Source organism: Haemaphysalis longicornis, unplaced genomic scaffold, assembly GCF_048455015.1.
Source record: "Haemaphysalis longicornis isolate Haplotype H1 unplaced genomic scaffold, Haemaphysalis longicornis Haplotype H1 scaffold_7, whole genome shotgun sequence".
Taxonomy (NCBI): Eukaryota; Metazoa; Arthropoda; class Arachnida; order Ixodida; family Ixodidae; genus Haemaphysalis; species Haemaphysalis longicornis.
The window spans coordinates 126,756,958-126,764,663 of NW_027526422.1; the positions used below are offsets into that span (position 1 = coordinate 126,756,958).

General features: G+C 42.5%; 1 long non-coding RNA gene across 1 annotated transcript; it reads right to left on the minus strand.

The window, feature by feature from the left end:
• Positions 1 to 1,041: 1,041 nt before the first annotated feature.
• On the minus strand, positions 1,042 to 2,954 carry LOC144145069 (uncharacterized). Its single transcript, XR_013317424.1, has 3 exons — positions 2,864 to 2,954; positions 2,268 to 2,332; positions 1,042 to 1,217 (listed from the first exon to the last, which is right to left on the minus strand). It is a non-coding gene; the product is annotated as an uncharacterized LOC144145069 (long non-coding RNA).
• Positions 2,955 to 7,706: the final 4,752 nt, after the last annotated feature.

The window sequence follows — 7,706 nt, forward strand, 5'->3', positions numbered from 1 at the left end:
CATCGCTCTAGATAACGTAAAGCTAGGCAACATAACCTAACCATAGCATAAGATAACCTAACGCACACAAAGAAATCATTTGAAACACAAAAACTAACCTAAGGCGTAAAAATTATACTTCAATAGAAAGATGGAAAAAAAACCGAGGCAAGAACCGGTCTCGAACCAACGTCCTTGCGAGCACGAACCTAAGTCGGATCCTCAAACTACAACGACAAACGCTTTTTACCGGTGCTAGCCTTGTCTTAAACATTCGAATGTCGTCGGTTGGCACTCCAGTCATGCCTGCAGCGGCCAGCTAGAGTGCCGTCGGACGGCACTCTAGACACAGCGTTTTCTCAATCTTCGGTGGGATTCATAGTCTATAGCTCTGGAAGAACCGCGTTACGTTGAGCCAAGTCAGATCCGAACCCATGGCCAGATCCGAACCCATGGCCCAAGGTGCGGTGAGAAAAAAGGAAATCTCAACAAACATCAGCGCCTTATACCCAAAATTTTTGGGTATGTTTTAGCCTAATACGCAAAATAACCTTGAAAAAGAACTTCGCAGAACTTCGTACTCTAAATATAACTAACTTTCTGTGAAGGGGATGCATGACGCCACAACCGTCGTCGTTGTTTACTTCGCCGGCGTTTCATGCAACCGCTATGACTTTTACCGGGTTAGTCCTTTGTATATGTATTATTCTTAATACCATCTGTAATAACATCGGCTATCTGTTTTAATAAAAAGGCGCGGCCAAGCTCCGACTTAAAAGACGAGTCAAAAAAACTTTTGTGACCAATCGGTGCACTGTGAATGTTCACGGCGAAGACGACGTCGACGTAAATTTGCCGGCGACTGTTGCAAAGCTTAAAAACTTTGGGAAGAATTTGAAGTGCCGCTGCGCGAACCTGTTCGGCAATGTAGTAGAATTCAACGTGTGGAAGCCATATCATCTCTTTTGGCACAACAGGCCTACGTTCCCCGAGCGGTCCACGTGAGCCTGCCCAGTCTAGTTTCAAAAGCAGAGGTGTTCAAAAGCAGAGGAGTACAGGAAAGCACTTTTTTCAAGCTTTATTGCTCTCCATCTTCAGGCACTCGATGTCTTCTCATTTTCAATGTTGCAGGCTGCTCTACTTCTGTGCCGCCAGTTCCTCGGCGCGGGCCATTGCTTCTTCAGCACGGCCTCCTCCAACTCCACCACCGAGGGCTGCGGTCGGCGTTGCAGTGAGGGCTAAGCAAAGAGAATCGAAGTAAGGTCAAAGCGTGGAAGCTATTACAGAAGCAGTCTAAATGGTTGTGTTCGCCTGTACCTGTTTTAAACAGCGCCCTCAAACTTTATATAATAGAGAACTTTATTCCGTTTATTTAATTGCAGGAAAAATGGCTAGAAGTGCCATTGTAATTTCAGGTGTACGAATAGCAACATTGTAACCATTTCCGAGTGCTTTATTTTTGCGAGCCTTAAAGTGGATTACCCGGATTTCAAGAGTCGTACGTGCGCGGGAAATGTAGAAAACGCTTGCTGGTTAAACTCTGATGACACGTTTTTGGTGTTTTGGCCTAATACAATTCCTGAAGGTCTATCCTGCAAATATTAACCTGAACAACGCATTTTGTCTGAAAAATACGCGTAGTTTTGTCTCACAGGTAGTCAACGTCTCTTGGCCTATTTATGCTGTTCTGAGCAAATTGCGGAAGCAACTGGAAGTATCAAATACCCACGTTAGTAAGCGGTGCCAGCATCACAGCTGACAAATGCTTTTCAGACATGGTGTATTGGTGCATAAAAATCCACTCTGTCTGTCTCCGCAGACCACGCAAGCTTGCACCAAAATCAACGCTGCTCCTTTAAATTTTTCGAGAACAGTCTACATTCTTTCTCAGAACCTAAACCCACACAACAAAATTTGGGCTGTGCTGTAAATGTTAGACATAGTGACATCTATCTTCTTTTCAGCTTCTTGACGTAGAGTCTTCGTGCCGCTATAAAGGCTACATCTTCCGCTTAAATAATTAGTGCGTTGTCATACTGCGACGCATTGGCCGGTTTTACAAAAATTATTTGTTCTCAGCCATTCCCGAGGTTTCAACTGTATACTGCTTTAGAATTAGCGAGAACATAAGATGAAATCTTTTCTCTTTTTTGTAAATAGACATGTTGGCTCATTTATTCAGTACAGGTCTGTCATTGGTAAGCAACTCCATCGAACACTAACGTAAGACAAAACAAATCAACTTCATTAGAAAATATTTGATTTGAATCATGTTTGAAAAGCGTCACCTAGGATGAGAGCGACGAGAAGCAGAAGTGGGAGTCCAAAGAATCGAGTCATCATGTCTCTTCTGCTAAAAATCGAAAACAAAACCGGAACACCCTTTTAATTAAAATTTTAAACTGGCAACGGTAGTGGGGAATACATATTAAAGTTCTATTTTGTCACTTCATAGAGATATCCATTGAACTACGTAATAGGCGATAAGTATTTTACGTGCAATAATCATATTACCCAAATTTGTTTGCCATCAACTTGGCATTGCACAAATATGGAAAAGTTATATTTAGTGCCGTCGATGGAACCTTTTTAAATTCAGCTGAATCGGTCAAAACCGTGGAGTTTTATTTTATCATAACCACTTATTGAATACACACAATAAAATTATTCTTCTAAGTGGAAAGGTTGTTATATAACAGGTCTACAATGTTTTCCTTCTAAAATCTATGAACTTTGTCTTTGACTAAGAATTATTTTGTAGTTAGCAGCTAAATATAACAAAAATACATTTGCACTATCTATAACTGTTGCGATGATAATTTAAAAAATAAAAAATTAACAAAATCAAGTAACGCAAAGAAACTATGGTTAATGCTTTCCTTACCAAAGCGAATTCCTTACACAAGAACAAGGCACAGATTTACTTCAATAGCTGGTAAATTTGGATATTGGCGTGCCTTTTTATACACAACTGCTCTACTAAAAAATGGTACAGCCAATCACTAAGCGTTTGTTGAGATAAAAGACAAAAGGGACCTCAAAAAAATTTTTAAAAAATCTCAAACGGCATAGCACCTGTAAATCCGAAGTGCAATGCACGTCGTCCCTGTTTTTTTCGTAGAGCGAATATGTTAAAAGGAAATGACATCTGAGTCACCATAAATTGAAGTGCAAACGTTACCATTCGTACCGTTGCCCTTTGTACCCACGAAAAACATGTCAATCTCCTCATCAAGACACGTCATCGCCAGCCTTTATCCGGCACCCAAACTAAGGTTATTGGATGCCGGATAAAGTAATTTAGAAGATATTATCAAATATCCCAATGCAGCTAGCGACGTTCATGAAAGCAGGAAGCGCTGAAAATAACATGTCATTACCGCCATGGAATCCTGTCTGATAGTGCAGTTTGGAAAAATACGAAATTTTGAAACCGTTGTACTGAACGTGTAGGCACCCATCAAATTAGTGAATTGTGTGATTACAAGGTATTTTCGCAAATCCGCCTCACAAAGGGATTGTCTATGACAGGATAACAAAACCAAGATTAGGTACAAAGAGGGAACACAAGAATACACTTCTTAATATTTAAAGGGTATTTTAAAACGTCCAGCAATAATTGCGAGGCGTTTAAATAAGATTGATATGACACATGGAATGAATGTCCGTCCAAAAATGACAAATGCGATATCATATCCATCAGCCCGGGTTTGTACATCGGAGTGAATCGGTATGAAGCTTTACCGCCTATTGAAGAGTAATGAGGAGAAAGTATGCCCGAAGGGGACCTCATGCGTCTGTTTATAGCGAGAAGAGACGTAGCCATGTTGATTAGAAAAAAAAGCTCTGGTTTCTCAAAAACACATGACGCACAACAATTCTACGAACGTCTCTTACCATCCGTCTCATTCCCTAGCGCGTGACATATTGATTTTAACAGCACCCACATCTCACCACCGTTCAACCCCGTTGTGTGCATCGCACCCAGCAAGCTGTTATTGCTCGTGGCATCATTTCTGTTTCCTAAAAATATTTCTACCATGTGCTGTGTGCCCTGAGGCCTCTGGATCATGCATTAACCTCTCCTGCGACGGATTCCAAGCGGATAATTAAGAAAGCAATAGGTATTAGCGAGAAGATTTTTAGATATCTTCTTTTGATTCCCCAAGAATACCCCTACGTTGAGACTGTGTTCTGGTAAAAACATAAATATATGTCTGTGTTTAAAACTGGTAATCCTACCTTAACCTATTGATCCCATCTTTTAGTTTTTTGTGGAAAATTGCATAATTTCCGATGAGAACAAATTCAACAAGAACATTGTTTTCGGGTTTCGCTTGAAAAACCAACACAATTTCAGTGTTGCAGAAGTTAGCAACAACGTGATTTGTTGCTCCTACGCAAAGTGCTGCCGAGTTTGATCATGCGAAAAAATAATCGATGCCTTCAACATAGTAGTAGGTGCTCTGGAAATAATATCCGCTGTGACATTTATGTCGGTCTCACACTTGTTAAGAAACTCAGCAGTTTTTCACCCACAGTGTCGCTCTCACTTCCACTTTATGCAGAGATGACACAATGACGACAACAAAATGGTACCAGGCAAGAAAGGGCAAGCAGTGAACTAAAGTTTTATTGCTCTTCATCTCCGGGCACCTGATGTCGTCTCGTTTTGAACATTGCTTAGTAGTCTACTTTTCTGCAGCCATTTGGTCAGCCGGGGCAATTGCGTCTCCAGCCCGCCCACCACCAACTCCACCGCCAGGGATACGGTGGACGAAGCAGTGAGTGCTCCGCCAAAAAAAAGGCAAATCAAGTCAAATATTGGAATCTGTTGGTAATCCGCATTTCAAATATTTACGTTCGCCTTTCCTACCCGATGCACTTTACAGCTCTAAAACTGCAGAAGTGGACAGTTTCTTTCAGCTGCTTCCTTGGTTGGAACAATGGCTATAGTGACATAGCAAGTTTAGACGCATAAATAGCAGTTTTGTTACCATTTTAAAGTCGTTTTTTCTAACAATTTACGGGAATGACAACATCCGAAGGACCCTCCATGTGGCGGGAAATGCAGAAAACACTTTTCTATCAAATTTGATGTTGCAGACATGTTTTTTGTTCTTTGCCCCAATACAAGGCCTGACTGGTTAGTCACGCTTACACACAGAGAGCGTGACTGAGCTTCTCCACTGGGGAATACGCCTTGTTTTCTGCAGCAATCCGTAGCATTGATGAACAGTTTTTTGCGGTTATTAAAAAATATTGTCCGCAAGTAGAAGTATTTAACAGCCGTGGTTGCAAGCTGTACAAACCCAAAAAATTGAAGTGTTCTTTGGAGCCATGGTGTATAATTGCAATAAAAATACAATGTCACCCGTCAACGTTCACCACGTAAATTTGCTCAAAAATTCACAGTGTTCTTTCAAATCTTTCGAAAGCAGTTGCCCAATGTTTCTGCGAATTTAAAACTACAAAAAAGTACGCTCTGTGGTGTATTCCTTCCAGAGAGCACCTTCATCTCCTTGCAACCTTCCTAAATAATTAGCGCGCGTTTATTTATCGTTACATCAGCCGTCGTTACTAAAGATACTCATTGTCCGTCATTTGCGAGGTCTGAACTGCTGTTTTAAAATAAGAAACCATAACAACCCAAAGCAAAACAACACATCTTTTTCTTCTTTTGAAAAAAGAGAAGTGATCTGTTTCCCGCACACCTTTCCACATAGTAAAAAACTGCGCCGTACACAACCTAAGGTACGAGAATTTAACCACTTAAATAAATGTCACTTTGAAATTTGTGAAAGGGTTCAACTAGGATGACAGCGATGAGAAGCAGAAGAGGGAGTCCAAAGAATTTAGCTTCTTTTACTGAAAAAAGCAAGAAACAATCTAAATTGATCTGTATAATATTTACAAACTGGCAGCGGGTAGGCAGAATATATTGTACTGAACAGAATATATTGTAAGGAACAATGTACTGAACTACTTATTATAAAATCTTTTTTTCTGCTTACAATAAATATAGTAGCCACAACGGTCCCGGTCCACCTCGCATTACAAGAAAAGGGAAAAGATAACCCCTGTGGCTCAATGAATATATTCAAATTAAACTGATTTATAGAACAATTCTCAACTTTTATTCTTTTCAGAGAAATTTCAATTTGACTTTGACTAAATAGGATCAAGTTTTGCATTTGCAATGCATCTAACTAACATTTGTAATGTAAATAACTACCCAGGTGGCACAGAAAGTGTGCCCCAAGACCGGCCCGTCTATGGCCGCTTTCTGGCATGTCCGGCCAGCATCCAGGTTCTGGCAGCCACTGATCATGCGTTGAACGGCCAACATTCGGCAACCAGCGTTTCGGTATTTTTCCGTCCGCCCATGTCCGGACGCACAACGGCACCTAACCGGCTGCCAGATATTCAGTTCTCTTACGGCTGCCGATGTTGAGAAAGAGAACGGCCGAAGTACGGCCCTAGGGCATCCGTTTTTTTTTGGGGGGGAAGCGGTAACAGGCCGAAGCACGGCTAGCGACCGGCCACAGAATATGCGTATTCTTGCGGCAGTTGGTGTTCGAAAGGAGACCGGCCGGAGCGCGGCTGCCGTGCATTCGTTGTTTCAACGGTTAACCGCACGTCCGGCGGTAGAATATTCGTTTCCTTCGGGCAACCAGTGTTATGAAGGATACCGGCCGACGTACGGCCCCAAAATATACGTTTTTCATTCGGTTAGCTGTCCTCGGCCGAATTACGGCAAGCGAATGGTCACCGAATATATGGCAACCGGTGTTCAAGAGGAGACCGGCCTACGTAAGGTAACTGGTTATACGTCGTTTTTTCGGCAAACGGCATACAGCCGAACAACGGCACGCGCCTGGGCGCCGAGAATTCATGCAAAGACGTGTTTGGAAGGAGACCGACTGATTTTTTCCTGGGGGCAGAAAAAGACGTTAGGGAGCCGAACGACGGGGACGCGTTTTTCATCCGCTCCGTGTTTCTACGTTTTAAATGAACGAAGATCGTTTTTCAAACAGTAATGAGTGTTCTCGGTGAACGGGCAAGGTGCAAGGACTCACTGGACATTAGCAGGGAACGTTTTAGGCCATCGAAAGGTCATTTATTGCCACAAGAAGACTGTGCCACACCGACGAGTGAGCTAAGCCTCGCCAGTCATCGCCGCTACGACGCCTCTGCCGCCGGCTTCGTCGACGCATCAGCTCGAGGATATTCGCCCCCTCAAGAAATGGAGAGCATTGGAGACATCGACCCGGCAGAGATGTCCGATCCGAGATGAAGATGGTTCGCCAGAATAACTGGCCTTTAAGGGCGTCGAGCAAGCGGCCACCACGCAGGAGCTAAAACGCCACCATGTTAAGGACTCCCCACCAAAGAAAGGCAAGTGCGAGCAAAAGCGCAAGTTATTCTGCGTACAATTAAACTGCGACAAGCAATGTTGCACTATGTTGTTGGTGATAATCGTAGATGAGACTCGCTCGCGCATTGGTAGGATCAACTTCATGCCCTGCACTATGTTACTTCATGGGATTTTACGACTGCCTATTTAGAAAAAAAAACTATTTTAAATTTGCGATAACAACAGAGCCTTGTAGCTGACGAAGCCTAGCTGTTAATTTAGTTCCGATGTTTGAAGGTGAGCTTAGCTACTCTTGGGATATGACTCATTTGGTTAAACATAATCGCCAGCATCCTAGCAAGCACGGATT